Source organism: Podarcis bocagei, assembly GCF_964188305.1.
Source record: "Podarcis bocagei genome assembly, chromosome: 9".
Taxonomy (NCBI): Eukaryota; Metazoa; Chordata; class Lepidosauria; order Squamata; family Lacertidae; genus Podarcis; species Podarcis bocagei.
In genome coordinates, this window is record NC_138134.1 from 10,809,193 (window position 1) to 10,826,204 (window position 17,012).

Sequence of the window (17,012 nt, forward strand, 5' to 3'; positions counted from 1 at the left end):
TATGTTGGGTGAGAAGCCGGAAGGGGCCACTCCCGGATTCTGCAAGTGACTAAGACAGACAAGAACTTTGTAGATCTGCACTGTAAATAGTTTGCACAATAAAACCTGTAAAAGACAGGTCAGAGACCTGCCTGGTTACTCGTGAGCAACCACCACCAGCATCTGACACATACATAGGGCACATATTGATTAGGCAGGTATCTAGATAATCAGGGCTAGTGTTTCCTGTAGTATCAGCCGCCCTCAACAAACAATATTCCTATAGCCCCACATCCTTTCTTATAAGGCAGTTGTAAAAACATAATACTTTTTTATTTCTTTATTGGCTTTAATCCAGCTGCCCAATATTTACTGGGCACATGAGGTATGCCAGTAGATGGGAACCACCAGCTATCGTTGTTCATTTATGCAAGTATATTCCAGCCATCAGAACCAATTTCAGAAACATGTTTTAGCTTTCTGAATAAAAGAAATGGAGAAAAGTCAACTTCCTACCGATGGCTATAAAAGTATGTAAGGGCTGTGGATGTTACGGGCCTTGGGAGGCAAAGCAGTTTTATACTGATTTGATTATGGCCTTGCAGCAAATGGGTTTTTGTTTGTGTTTCTTGATGGACCCATATTGCTTTAATGAAACACAGCTCCCTTCCTTGCTCCTAAAAGAAGAACGTATATGTGAAAGAACACAGTCCCTAAGATTCTCACCCAATGGCACTCAGTTAATGTCTAAAAGGATGTTTCAGTCAAGATCTGCTAGGTCCAAATCTAGAACTCCAATTTGCCTTAGCAGCTCATTTAAATACCGCATATCATATACCTGCCCTTCCTATCTTCCTATGACCGTCCCACTGGTCAGCCAAAAAGGCTCTCAAGCTCATTTAAGATTGACATTATGTCAAATCTGTCTGAAAATTTCACCTAACTCCGAAATACATCAACTCTGTCAATTCCTCGCTTTTCATCTTTTCCACTCTTCACCTCAGTTCTCCACATGGCCACATCAATTTGCAATCAGATTTATATTTTAAAAGCCCCCACGAAATTCATCAACATTTTTGTGCAAATGTCTCCGAGTATATACAATTTTATGTGCAATTTTACCTAATTTGCTTGTCCATAAAGCAATTTTTCCTAATGCAATGCATTTTTGAATGCTGGTTTCACGAACGTGTACATTTCAAAACACACTTATCATTAGTAAATTCATTTTTTTTGTGCACATTACTTGGATGGGGAGCTGCACTACAACATCTGGAGAAATGTGAATTTTCAAGGATGGCTGTGTTTTCAGTGCACATATTGTTTCGGACAGCACAATTCAGGTAGGTTTGCCTTTAAATGTGAACTGAATCTAATTTTCCCCTCATCTCTAGATGCACTGTATAGCAAATTCAAATCTCTAAGCATAGATCCTTATGCTGCCCAAACATACCCATTTATGCCATAAGAGAGATATCAGTAAGAACTGAGCATGCTCTGAGGTCATAGAATTCTGACTTACTGATGGACAGCGGCAAGGGAGAAAAGAATGGAATATCCTGGAAGTGGGCATGGCTGGCTGGTTGGAATTGTGTACAGGAGTGCTACACATTGCAACATTTTGTGGTAGGTTCCTTTTTAAAATATTTTGATGCAATAGTCTTCCTTATAGGGTGTGATCCCCTTCATGTCTTGTCTGTGGCAGCCCTCATATGTGAGTGCCTGGAGGCGGCTGGAGGATGAATGGCGGCTAACAGATTGAGGTTGAATCCTGACAAGACAGAAGTACTGTTTTGGGGGGACAGGGGGCGGGCGGGTGTGGGGGATTCCCTGGTTTGATTTGATTATGGCCTTGCAGCAAATCCCCTGGCAGGATTAGGTTAGAAGAAAGAGTGATCTCTTACTGCTGGTTAAGTGCACTTCTGATATGTTTGGCTTAAATTAGGTGTGTTTGTGTGTGTGTAATATAAGGTACTAGCAAATAATCAAAAATAGAAAAAAATGTAGACAATATATCTTCGAATGGGAAAGGTGTTTAATGGTTTATATTAGCAATTTTGATACAGGGGGACATGTTGAATTTATCAATTTTACTCCTACCACCTTATTACAACTGGAAATTTCTTCAAGGACTACACTAAGGCCACAATCCTAACACTCTAATGCTGATGGCTAGGGTGGGTGTGTATAGTTGCCCCTCCATTAGCCTCTGCCAATGAAGAGGAGTGCCACTGTCTGGGACAACCCTGATCTGTGCTGGAGGCCTGATCTCTGCCTAAGTAAACTACCACTAATGGAAAGCTCCAAAATGGAGCATCTGGGAACAGGGAAACACAATCGGTAAGGCCCTCTGGTGTACCAGACTATAGCAAAATCCCTCTTTCAGTTCCTCTGGAAGGCTGCATTCCTATACACAGTTTTGCGGGAGTAGGTTCTCTTGAAATCAGTGGGCTTTCTTCTGAATAGACATGGTTAGTTTTTTATGTTGTTGTTGTTTAGTCATTTAGTCGTGACCGACTCTTTGTGACCCCATGGACCAGAGCACGCCAGGCACTTCTGTCTTCACTGCCTCCTGCAGTTTAGTCAAACTCATGCTGGTAGCTTCGAGAACACTGTCCAACCATCTCTGTCGTCCCCTTCTCCTTGTGCCCTCCATCTTTCCCAATATCATGGTCTTTCCCAGGGAGTCTTTTCTTCTCATGAGGTGGTCAAAGTATTGCAGCCTCAGCTTCACGATCTGTCCTTCCAGTGAGCACTCAGGGCTGATTTCCTTCAGAATGGAGAGGTTTGATCTTCTTGCAGTCCATGGAACTCTCAAGAGCCTCCTTCAGCACCATAATTCAAAAGCATAAATTCTTCGGTGATCAGCCTTCTTTATGGTCCAGCTCTCACTTCCCTACATCACTACTGGGAAAACCATAGCTTTAACTATACGGACCTTTGTTGGCAAGGTGATGTCTCTGCTTTTTAAGATGCTGTCTAGGTTTGTCATTGCCCTTCTCCCAAGAAGCAGGCGTCTTTTAATTTTGTGACTGCTGTCACCATCTGCAGTGATCATGGAGCCCAAGAAAGTAAAATCTCTCACTGCCTCCATTTCTTCCCCTTCTATTTGCCAGGAGATGATGGGACCAGTGGCCATGATCTTAGCTTTTTATGTTTATAGTATAATATGGAAGAAAGAGGCAGCAGGAGAATTTCAGTTAAAAACACAGACAGTACAAATCATACCTGGGTGGCAAAGGACTCAGAGTTTTGATGGTACAATAAAATGGAGTTTTCTGTACATAATTTGGCAGGATGAGAATTCAGGTGGGGATACGGCACATGACAGTAAGGAATAGAATGAGGGAGGATATATGAGAAGGACATTTGGGGTAGGTTTCCTGCATGGAGCACTGAGATTTAACTGTGTGACCTCCATTAACATTTGTAGGATTCACAAAGCTCAATCCCCATGTGGTATGCTGCAAATGTACCCCTAAGTATTAAGAACACACAACAATTAAAATAACTATAAATAGACAGGTTCAGAATTGGGAAGAAACAAGTTAGAGCCGGTGAGGCAATGCAAGGCCTTGAGGAGCACTCTCCCTCTTTCAATCACTGAAAATAACTGGAGTGGGAGGAGGAATCCTGCATTGAGACAACTTAATTATAGACTTGAGCCTCAAGGAGGCCAAGATTGATCTGATACCTTTCTTGAGCAAAAACCGAGGAGCGAAATGCCAAAACTGCATAGGCGGAAGTTTATGTGTTCCAAGATGGCGACGAAGTAAGACACGCTTGTCGGAGCTCCCCTTTCCAGTTCATGCTGTAAGTTACTCCGCTCCTATTTTTCTCTGGAAGTTGGCACGATAATGTTTTGATGAAAACGCCAGGAACTCACCCGGTGGAAGCTTGTAAAGTCAGCGCCATAAATCTCCTTAATGAGCTTCTCTAACAACTTGATAAGCTGTAACTTGGGCAGTCACCGGCCGCGCTTCCCTGGCCTTCCACCAGCTCTTGTTTGGCCTTTGAAGGACTCTTAGATAACCGAGCCGCTCAAGGGGTTTAGGATGACGAGCCTAAAACGTGGCCGTACCTCCTCTGTGGAAGACTGTTCCTTTAACGCCTCAGAACCTATGTCTAAGGTTTCGAAGCCTACTGGGCTGGATTCACCACCTAAGATCTTAGAGCCTTCTATCTCATCATTGGAGGAGTTTTTCTGCAACCTTGTGCCTCCTTCACCTGTTACTTCCAAGCAGTTAGATTGCCTACATGATCCTGCAATGACTCCAAACAACCTTTTAAACACCTCCAAGCAGGTAGACTGCCCATGTGACCCGGCAACGACTGCAAATACTCCCTTGCCAGGAGACAAATCACTGTTGGATATAACCTCCAGCCCAGATGGCCTCTCTCCCTACCCCGACCCTCATCGTAAATCTTTATGTGATATAGTACAATCAGTGGAGCTGAGGACTTTGCAGAAATTTTGCCTGCACTTGGCTGACAAAATAAAGGTGCTATCAGCTTCCATCAATATGTTAGAGGAAAAACTAAATGCCTTCATCAAAACCCCTGTCTCGATTTTGAATCCGCCATTAAATCATCAGGGACCTGATAATCATGAGGCACAGAGTCTAAGTAGGGGGCAGCAGCTAGTAAACCTCCAACTCACCCCTAACAATATATGCTTGAACATCGTTCACTCCTGCTTCCCCTACTATGCCTGGAAAAATTGTAAAGCAGCTGTGATCTCATTGCGAAGGTTGACCAGGTCCTACTTGGCCCAGGGTGGTCTCCTATCATTAGAATGGCTGCCAGAGACTCCAAAATTTAAGCGCTTGTTGCTCAAGTTCGACTCTCCCAGGCTTCCTGCACTTTTGAGCAAACTTCAAAATCGTCTCAACTGGTTTGGAATCTTCCCACAAAGATGCTTCTTTAACAACTGTAGGGGCACTATTGGGAAAACCCCAAACTCAGCAAATTTGGTTAGCAGGCCTACAAGGAGGATTGAGGATTATGATCGGAATTTCCAGCAACAGACCCTTCCCATGAACCCTTCCCCACGATTTACTAACCGACCATCCCACCGGCAAGAAGGGACTGCCTTAAGGGGTAGAGCTTTGACAGGTCCAGCTTCGGCTATTATAGATGCCCCTAAAGATTGCCAGACACAAGCCCATGTGGACCCCCCTGCAGCGATAACGATCTCCAGTCCTCAAAATGGCTGCATTCCTTGTGCTGATACCATGACGATGCAAGAGACTCTGGGAGATCCAGCAGCCCTTTGGACAAACACTGAGGCAGTGGCAAGGCTAAACATGCTACTGGAAGCTAACCGAAAAGGATGTCTTTCTTCTGTCTTACATAGTGCTTTTCCATCAACAAGCCTCGATCCTCAAGGCACGACTCCTGCAACTATAGAGCATACGGCAAACGACGAGTCTATGGACTTGTCGGCTAGTAACACCCCCTCGTACCAAGACTTTCTCTTACAGCGACCTATAAATTCGCCCCAGCCTCTGGCTGCTCCTGTGACATGTGACAACTTGAACCTGAAATGCAAACAATCAAAAATCACTGCCTTTTTTCACCCTACTGCCCCTCCACGCAGCGTGCACCCCCATTTGGATTCTCCAGGATTAACCACGCAAGAGAAATCATGACTTGAGGGAAACACAAAGCGGCCTCTTACACTACTATCATGGAATGTGGCTGGTATTAAATCCAAACTGACAGATCCATCATTTGTTGCCTATATAAATGGCAGCCACATCCTTCTATTCCAAGAGTCATGGGCCTGTGAGGACTTCTATCTAACAGGATACAAGGGCTTTTACCTGAATGCCACGCAGAACTCGTTATCACATGGTAGACCGCAAGGAGGCTTGGCTATCTTTGTTTCCTTAGCCATAAATCTCCAGGCCGAAAAAATTGACATCCAGTCGTCACTCATGCTGATTATAAAGTTGCAAACAGCAGAGGAAACGATAGTAGTGATCAATATCTACTTATGTCCAATCTATAAGAGAAATTTGGTTGATCTGAGATGGCAGGAAATCCAAGCGACATTGGAAACACTTTTTGATAAATACCCCGAAGCCACTTTTCTGTTGGCGGGAGATTTTAATGGACGCCTGTCACATACTGACCAAATCTTATTCTCTAAATTTAGCAAGTACCCTTCTTCACCTCTTGTGACTACAGATCTTTTACCAAGGAAATTCAAAGATAACATAGCCACCTACGCAGGTTTCAAATGCAGGCAAACCTTGCTGGCCCTCAATTTCCTTCTGCTAAATGGGGCAGTCAGCTCGGACTACCCTGCCGAATTCACCTATTGGTCAGGTTCACGTGCATCCACTATTGATTTTGTATGGATATCTCCTGACCTTACCCCAAAAATATCCAGCTTTAAGGTGGCTACAAGATTGGAGAGTGATCACTTCCCTCTAGAAATTTCCTTGACTCTGGCTGACGAACTTGATAGGCACTCCTTTGTGCACCTATCAAATGATCATCTGGAGATAAGACCTACAGCCCTTAAATGGACCTCTAATTCGGCCCAGCAGTTGAACGAACTTCTCTGGTCTGATCAGCTCCAAATAAAAAGGGCTTCCCTTATGCAGGCGGATGAGCCTCTACCAATATATGACGATATAGTAGAACTTCTAAAACCAACACTAGTCCGGTCCCCCACAAAGCATGGTAAACAGTTTTTCCACAAAAAATGGTTCGATGAGGAATGCAAAAACTTCAAGAATCATCTGTATAATGAATGGTTGGCATACAGAGCATCAAATGACCCCATGCCAAGTAACCGTCTTATCACCCTCAGGAGAAGTTATAAAGCCCTACTAAAGGAAAAGAAGCTTGAGGCAGAAAGAAACAATTGGAACAACCTTTTGATAGCTGCAGAGAATAGAAATCCAGCCTCTTTTTGGCAGTTAATTTCCAGATACCTGGGTAGGCCGCTTGCAAGAATAGAACCCCACATCTCAGCGGACACTTGGGAAAGATACTTCGCCGATCTGTATGCAGCCCATGATGCCTGCGGAGATACGGTGGAGCCGGAAGCACTGCCCGATTGGGACCCAGTTACATGCCCTGAAGTTGAAACCCTCATAGATCGATTTAAAGCAGGCAAGGCCCCCGGTGATGACCTTATATCCATTGATGCCATCAAAGCAAATAAAGATTGGTGGATCCCACTTTTAGCTGCACTTTACACGTATATAAACAAAACAGCAAAATTTCCCTCAAGCTGGAGCTCTGCGTTGATTGTATTAATACATAAGAAAGGCCCACGTACAGAGCCGAGCAACTTTAGGCCAATCAGCTTGCTAAATGTCATTGGGAAGATTTACTCGGGGTACCTACTAAACAAACTATCGAAATGGATGGAGGACGACAATATCATTGCCGATGAACAGGCGGGTTTTCGCCCTGGAAGATCTACTACAGACCAAATATTAACCTTGAATCACCTGGCGGAAAAGTATGCCGGCAAAGCCCCAAAGGTTCTTCATGTGGCTTTTATTGACCTTAAGCAGGCATTTGATCGAATCTCTAGAAAGCAGCTATGGACAAAACTGGCTGCAACAAATATCGATCGTCGTCTCCTTCACCTGATTATCAGCCTCCATACAAACACCTTTCTGAGAATCAGGCTAGACAATAAAGGCCTAGTCTCCAACCCCATTACCACCACTAGAGGGGTAAGACAGGGTTGTTTATTGGCCCCAGCATTGTTTAACTTTTACATTAACTCACTGGTGACTCACATGGCCAATGATGCTTTCCACCCCCCCAAACTAGCAGGCCGATCTCTGAATGTTCTTCTGTATGCGGATGACGCCGCACTTCTTGCTAGATCCCCTATTGGACTGAGGAGAATGTTGCAAGCTCTACATGAATACTGTGATCAGCATGAGCTCCAACCCAACTATGCTAAGACCAAGATCATGGTCTTCTCTGCCCGACCGAGACTCTATCGATGGTCGATGAACGGGATCCCCCTAGAGCAGGTTAACTGCTTTAAATATCTGGGACAAGTAATACGGTCAAATAGGTCTTTTCTGGCCCATAGAGACTATATAACAACTAATGCATCTAAAGCAGCCATCCAGATTAGATCTCTATATGCTAAGAATCAGGCTCAATCAGTGAAGATAGCTTTGAGTCTCTTTCAAATGAAAGTCCTCCCCCTTCTTTTGGTGGGCATCTCTTTAGGCTCCCGTAGGGACTTCTTGAAACTTGATTCTATCCAAACGCGATTCCTTAGAGCCATCCTTAGGATTCCCCCCTCGGTAGCGGGTGCAGCTATGAGATTAGAGGTCGGCTGGCAAGCTCTACGGTATGTGGCCTTGAAGACGAAGCTCTGGCTATGGCTTAAGCTTTGTTTTAAACCAGTGGGTATTGCCCCCTTGATATTGAGGGACGATTTCCAATCATCGTGGGAAAGGGAGGTCACTAACGAGGTTCAATCCTGCGGATTGTCTCATCTTTACTTTGAGTCTATGTCGTACAATCAAGCTAGAGCTGTGATCTCCCGGAGATTGAGTGACATTGCTAGACAAGAGGACATAGCCCAGGTAAAACCAGGGATGTTCCTAGGGGACCAGATCTATCGGACCATACCAGCCCCCTACCTTGCAGAAATCCACTATGTGGAATACCGCAGACTTCTTACAGCGGCCAGATTAAATGTCCTTGACTCTGCGATATTGTGGGGAAGGTACAGGGGAGTACCATACGCCCAGAGAACCTGTCATTGTGCCATGGGTGTGGTTGAGTCCACCGAACACATCCTCTTGACTTGCCCTTCTTATGCAGAGCTTAGACAAAATTTTATAGACCCACTTCTACGTCAATTTAGCTCCCTACCTGGAGAAAACCAGGTTTTACACTTGCTGAATAACATCACTAGAGCTATACCTTCCTCGGTGGCCAAATTTCTTTTTTTAGCTTTTAAGCGTCGCAAGACTTTAATTGATTGTATTGATATGGGGCTATCTGTTTAGCCCATTTTAGTGTTGGCTAAGCTCTAAAATCTTCTTGGATGTTTTAACTGTGTATTGACAATTGTACTTTTTTCTGACTGACGGTCGAATAAAAGGTTGATGATGGTGTTCCACCTTAGGAACATGGAGGCAACTGTAGAAGAAGCTTTTCATCAGGAGACAGTCTTTCATATTAGGAATAGTTCTCAGAAAGTTGCTGACTATTGGAAACAGAAGATAGGCCGTGTCTTAATACTACACCTCGGTGGTTATTGTGAGAGATTTTGAAATTGAACCTAACAATGCATAGCTATGCTAGTTAGTAAATGAAAGGGTTAAGGACCACAGAGCTCTAAATTGCTAGAGAAGGCTTGGCTAGGTGAGGGAGGAAGTAAGGGTTATTTCCTGTTCCTCTCTTCTCTTTGAACCATATAACTGAGTCAAACATCTTAGGCTGGGACTCCAGACTTAGAATGTTTGAGATTAACTTTTGGATTTTGCAGCCCAGAATACCTTGCCTCTGTTGTTTCTGCTGTAGCATTGAACAATGCATAAGTGAGACCTTTGATTACTGTAAGTAAAGCATTTCAACTTACTTACGATTGTACTCTGTTCACTCTGAAAGGAGTAGAGGCGGGGAACCACAATTATAAATGCTTAATACTGGTGCATTTAAAGGTCTAGCAACCTATATTTCCTGGCTTTGCAAATGCTGAATGTATTTCTGTTTTAAACTCTACTGGGGGTTCTTTTAGCTAGAGAGTGACTCATGCCACAAAAGTTTTTTGAATCCAGACAGTCATCGGTTGTTTTTGTCTTGCAGTTTCCCCCACACATGGGACTTCTGAATTAACTGGTATTTCCCAACAGTTGTTTGTTTGTTTCCTTTATATTTTTTTTTTTATAAAATTTTTATTGGTTTTACAAAATTTTAAAGAACAAACAAACACTTAGGAAAACAAACATACACGTATAATTTCATAACATATTTTCATAAACCTCTTTTCTGGGACTTCCCCATACCCCCCCTTTCTGCATCCCAATGTCCATAATTTTATAGCAACTCCCAATTGTTACTTTCCAACCTCAGTCATCTTAGTCATCTCTATATTCTAACCTTATGTCACTGTATCCCTTTGTTCCTAAGAACCAAAACACTCTAACATTCATTAAGTTTATAATAGTCCTTAAGGTAACTTTTGAATTTTCTCCATTCTTCTTCCACTGTCTCTTTTCCTTGGTCACGGATTCTGCCTGTCATCTCGGCCAATGTCATATAGTCCATCACTTTCATCTGCCATTCTTCCAGAGTGGGTAGATCTTGTGTCTTCCAATGCTTTGCGATGAGTATTCTTGCTGCTGTTGTAGCGTACATGAAAAAAGCTCTATCCTTCTTTGACACCAATTGGCCGACAATGCCCAAGAGAAAGGCCTCTGGTTTTTTAGGAAAAGTACATTTAAGTACCTTTTTCATTTCATTATAGATCATTTCCCAGAAAGCCTTAATCTTCGGGCATGTCCACCAAAGGTGGTAGAAGGTACCTTCAGTCTCTTTGCATTTCCAACATTTGTTATCGGGCAGATGATAAATTTTTGCCAGCTTGACTGGGGTCATGTACCACCTGTATACCATTTTCATAATGTTTTCCTTTAAGGCATTACATGCCGTAAATTTGATACCGGTGTTCCATAACCATTCCCAGTCATCTGACATGATGTTATGACCAACATCCTGTGCCCACTTAATCATAGCTGATTTAACTGTTTCCTCCTGTGTATTCCATTTCAGCAACAAGTTATACATTCTAGATAAATTCTTAGTGCTAGGTTCTAACAATTCAGTTTCTAATTTTGATTTTTCCATCTGGAAACCAATTTTCCTGTCCTGTTTGAAAAATTCCACTATTTGATGGTATTGAAACCAATTTTGTACCTTATGCTTCAGTTTCTCATAACTTTGCAATTTCAACTTATCTCCATCATGTTCCAAAATTTCCCAATACTTCGGCCATCCGACCTCCATATTGAGTTTCTTCACTGCCTTGGCCTCCACTGGTGAAACCCATCTAGGGGTTTTGTTTTCCAACAGATCTTTATATCTTATCCAAACATTAAATAATGCTTTTCTAACAATGTGGTTCTTAAAGGCACTATTAACTTTGTCGTACCATAGATATGCATGCCAACCAAAAGCATTGTTAAAACCTTCCAGATCTAAAATGTCTGTGTTTTCGAGGAGCATCCATTCTTTCAGCCAGCAAAATGCTGCTGCCTCATAATACAATTTCAAGTCCGGCAGGGCAAAACCCCCTCTTTCTTTAGCATCTGTCAATATTTTAAATTTAATTCTGGGCTTTTTGCCCTGCCAGACAAATTTCGAAATATCTTTCTGCCACCTCTTAAAACATTCCATCTTGTCCAGGATCTGCAAGGTCTGGAACAAAAATAGCATTCTAGGCAATACATTCATTTTGATCACAGCAATTCGGCCTAACATTGACAATTTCAAATTTGACCATATTTCTAGATCTTTTTTGATTTCCGACCAACATTTTTCGTAGTTATCTTTATACAAATTCACATTTTTAGATGTCAGATGTTTGTTTCCTTTATATTTCCCCCCCCCCGGGGGGGCAGAGAACACATAGTTGTTCATATATAGTACATAGACTGTTTCCAGTTTTAGGAAGTATGTGGGGTTTTCTTTGGTTGTTGGTAATATTTATTAATCACATTAAAAAAGATGAAACCCAAAGCAACTTACAAAGATGAGCATTAGATACAAAGATAAAAACCATGCTAAAACAACCTAAGATGCACAAATGACACATATGTTTAAATTATCAGTAATAAGACAGTAACGAGGTTTACAATCTAAAGTCATGACACAAATGGAAAATGGATTGGGAAAGAGGAAGAAAAAAATAATTTCAGTTTTTATAGTGACCAGCTGAAATGGAAAGTTGGTTCCTTCTAACCAAGGGTCCATGTTGTGCGCAGCCCCAGGACTCCCCCCAACTGGCCTGGGGGCGGGGCTTTGCCCCGCTCTGGGACGGTGGTGCCACAATCACTGGCTCTTAGCCAATTGTCATGGTGGGGTGATTGGGGCTTTATTATTTAAATGGCAGCGTGACGTGGGGATCCCCTCTTGCTTTGCACTGCCAAACACACACACACCCGTTGATAGGTTGGCGTTTGGCCTTGCTTTGGACTTCGGTTGGTCACCTGTTTTGGATCGGGGGCCAGATAGGATTTTTTTCCAATGTGGCAGATTGGCAGTGGGCACTTGGTTTTTGCCTACCTCTTAGCAATTGTCACAACTTTGTAAGGTTTGGAGGTTAGGCACTGGTTTAGGGGAAGGTGGGGAGGGGAGGTGCAGCCATCACCTGCCCCTCCATTTAATAGGGTATTCCGTTAAAGGAATCTGGGGCTCTGGATCTCGTCCAAAGCCTGGGGAGGGGCTAGGGCCATGCCAGGACCCCCGGGAACCCCAGGGGTGAGCACCAGTCAATAGCCATTGTTGGAGCTCCCTCTGCTGGTAGTTTACCCTTTGCAGGCTCCCTGCTGGGTGGGCAGGAGCCAGTTATAGTCATTAGATACCAATGCCTAAGCCAATACCAGTCACACTTGTGCATTCAATAAAGTTGTGGCCTAAATTTGCCCATTAACCTTTAAACTAAATTCTGTGTCCATTGTGTCTTTATTCCATGGGGGCGGGTTTTGGGGCTTGAAGTGCAACTGTTCATTGCACTGTGAGAGCCAGTGTGATGTAGTGGTTAAGAGCGGTAGTCTCGTAATCTGGGGAACCGGGTTCGCGTCTCCGCTCCTCCACATGCAGCTGCTGGGTGACCTTGGGCTAGTCACACTTCTCTGAAGTCTCTCAGCCCCACTCACCTCACAGAGTGTTTGTTGTGTGGGAGGAAGGGAAAGGAGAATGTTAGCTGCTTTGAGACTCCTGAAGGGGAGTGAAAGGTGGGATATCAAATCCAAACTCCTCCTCCTCCTCCTCCTCCTCCTCCTCCTCCTCCTCCTCTTCTTCTTCTTCTTCATGAAGAGGAGTCAAAAGTTGCTGGTTTCTCAGCAGAGCCAATGGAAGCATCCTTCCTTTCCCTTTTCCGCAGTCTAATGGAATGGGCCAGAAGTTTATTCCAGGGCAAGAATGCTTCATGTGTGTATTCTTTTTGTCAGTTGGAGTAGACAGGGCTCAGAGCTATATGGACCAATTACCTGACTCGGAATAAGACAGCTTCATATATTCAAGAGTCTTTTCAATGTGCTCCAAAGCTTGCTAGGCTTTTTCTATACCGGACAAACCTATGGAGCAAGTTCCAAAGATATTGGCCTCCAAAGGACATGCCCTACCACCGACCCTAGAAATTCTAATTTCAGGCATCAACAGCTAAGATACCCCAGCAGACTTCAACTGTCATGGAAGGGCAAGTGGGAAGGTGGCGCCTCTTAAATGACTCTGGCTTGGAAAAGATAACACAAAGCCCTCTCTCAGGTGATTATTCAAGCAAGTAGGAATTAAATGAAGAAGAGAAAGGGGGTGAGCAAATGAAGACCGATGAAATCAATGAAGGACAAAGAAGACAGAACAAGGCAAACAAAAATATCAATAGCAGGAACAAATAGTTGTCTGGAGGAGTTACCTGACTGTTTTCATGTGCCAAAACGTGGACTGAAATATACTGAAGCAAAATCTCCCAATGTACCTTTTGTTCAGTGGTTCTGTTTGTTTTAAAGACTTCCTCACATCATCATTGCTTGGCCGACTGTTGTATGACACAGCAAGTGTAGCCCTCCTAGTGGTCCTTGGTTTCTTTCCCAAAAATATCCAGAGCGTGCCCCAACAAATTTTTAATGGGGGACATATTTTAAACTGAATAAAGGCTGATGAGCTTGTAGAATTGGCTGCATTCCATTACTCACTCCAAAGGGCTTCATAATCCTCTCCAGGGTAAATGGTAACAGAGGCCTCTCTCTCTCTCTCTCTCTCTCTCTCTCTCTCTCTCTCTCTCTCTCTCTCTCTCTGTGTGTGTGTGTGTGTGTGTGTGTCTGTGTGTGTGTTGCAAGGTTTCCCCTTAACTGCTCTCGGTCCTGTTGAGGGCCAGGCAAATGGGGAAACTCTGTCAGCAGCTCTGTTGCTCTTTACACTGTCAAAGAGGGAGTTAAAGGCGCCTCTTACCTGGGTTCAGGTACATATTGAAGAGATTGCTGGGGTTCCGCAGCTGCCTTGCAGAACAGGCAGAAGTGCTCAGGGAACAGGATTGAGTCCTTAGGCTGCCAGTTGCCTATCCAAATCTAAAGGAATTAATTTCCCTCAGGTGTCTGGTGAAAATACTGTTCTGGCTGGAGCTATGAGACCCAAAAAAGGAGCAGAGAGATAATTACGCATGAGCATTTAGTTAGGTGTTACACATTTTAGTGTTACATTTTTTTATGAGCTTTGTGCTCATGCATATTCTTCCTTTATAAAATACCTTTAAAGCTTCCAGTCAAGTTTCTAAATGTAAAGTCTATACCTTTTCTTTATAAACTAAAGACACCTGGTTCTTGGGAGAAAAGTAATGACAAACCTAGACAGCATCTTAAAAAGCAGAGACATCACCTTGCCAACAAAGGTCCGTATAGTTAAAGTTGTGGTTTTCCCAGTAGTGATGTAGGAAAGTGAGAGCTGGACCATAAAGAAGGCTGATCGCCCAAGAATTGATGCTTTTGAATTATGGTGCTGGAGGAGACTCTTGAGGGTCCCATGGACTGCAAGAAGATCAAACCTATCCATTCTGAAGGAAATCAGCCCTGAGTGCTCACTGGAAGGACAGATCCTGAAGCTGAGGCTCCAATACTTTGGCCACCTCATGAGAAGAGAAGACTCCCTGGAAAAGACCCTGATGTTGGGAAAAATGGAGGGCACAAGGAGAAGGGGACGACAGAGGACGAGATGATTGGACAGTGTTCTCGAAGCTACCAGCATGAGTTTGACCAAACTGTGGGAGGCAGTGGAAGACAGGAGTGCCTGGCGTGCTCTGGTCCATGGGGTCATGAAGAGTCGGACACGACTAAACGACTAAACAACAACAACACATTTCACCAATCCTCATTCTCTATAAACTGCCTGTACATTTCAGCAATCTTCAGCAGTATACTAGTCTTTAATGCCCTCAAATGTAATACAAATAAGTTATGAAAGGGGTGAGTAAGGAATCAATGTTTAGTTCAGAATATAACTGATTGGTAGAAAGGACTTTATGATCTGAAAATAGAGACAATGTATGTACTTTTGTAACCCAAGAACATATTTAATAAAAACGAAGAAGAAGAAGAAGATTTTTTCGTTCCCAACTGTAGCAGGATGACACATCTGACACATCAACTCCACACTTTCTGTCTCCATCTTGCTTGTCACACTCAGGTTCTGGACTGAACATCTACCCGTCCAGGCACCAAACTCTGGTGGCTATTCTCCTGGAGAGTTTGTGTTGAAGTGTGAGTTTATTCAAATGTGTGTGTGTGTTCTGCACACTAAGGTATGTGTATGAGAGCTCACATGCGTTTTGTGAATTCGATCCAATAAACATAGTATTTTGCGTTTTCCTCCATATAAGACTCTTGCTAAATTATTTCAACTTACACAGTTAGGGCTATTGTCATATAAAGTCCAGGACATTCTGCACATTCACCACACCCTTTTTTGGATTTCAGAAAAGGTTAGGGCACTGGTGGCCCAGTGAGCAAGCAAATGCCTTAAATAAGCAGATTCGTATTTACATATGTATGTGGAAATGTGCTAGTCACTGTTCTGTTTGTGAAATCCGCAAAGCAATGCACAAACAAATTAAAAATAAAAAAAAACATAATGGAGGATATTTGTAAAAACAAACAGCAGGAGGGACAGTTACAAATTGGACAGGCAAGCTGGAACATAAGATTAGTTATGGTGTGAATGTGATATAATTCAATGTTTTTAGAAGCAAGTTGTCAGGACATGTTATATAGTTATGAGTCTTGATCTTGCCTTCTTGTTACTAAATCGTTTTGAGAAACCATTTATAAACATAGGAAGTTGTTCTACTACTGCAGCTGCAATGTCCACACAACAGATTCCAAAAAACACACACACACCAAAGAAGCAGGTGGAGATAAGGAAACAGAGGATTTCAAAGGTTTCGGGGGATCGGATAACGATGAAGCTAACTTTTCAAAGGAGCAGAGCCTAATCTGAGAAGCAAAATATCTTTTTGGAAGAGAGGCATGTGTTAGTCATTTATTTTGAGAACCCTCTTTGACCTTACTCATGGCTGTCAGTGTTCATTATTATTTGTAGGTTTATTTGAAGTATACGGTAAGTTTATAGAGTTTATAGCTATTGCTTCTGTGTTGCAATGTCCTATACTGTAGATATATATAATTCATAACTGTTACTTCTGAAAGTGGTAGGGCACACCTTGCAAGACCTGTCTTGCTGATTTTAGGTTTTAGCGATACCACTGTGAAGTTTATAAGGGGTCACTGTGCTGAGAGTCAGGGCCGGATTTCGGTTTGATGAGGCCCTAAGCTACTGAAGGTAATGGGGCCCTTTATATGTCCAGCTGTCCTTTGTCAACAATAAATTGTTGCTGTTTTTTGTGTTGAATCCCGTATTTTTCCATGTATAAGATGAGGTTTTTTCCCTTTAAAATAATGTCAAAAATTAAGGGGTGTCTTATACACAGATATAGCTCCCCACATTTTCTTAAATCTGAGACCCCCAAAATAGCCTGAAAAATACGGTATGTGCTATAGCCTGAAAAATACGGTATGTGCTATAGGGTAATTTATGGACCTAATAGGTATCTAAAGCCATTTGCACATAACAAAATATGTATTTTATCAAAGTAATTGTTGAACTGAAATACAATTAAGAAGTTGCTATATGTAGGTTTTATTTAATTTGTTTTTTATCTTATAGTCTGGAAATGTATATCCAGTTTTTTTCCCTTTAAATTTTTTGGGGCCCCCAAGAGAGTGGGGCCCTAAGCTATAGCTTGTTTTGCTTATACGTAA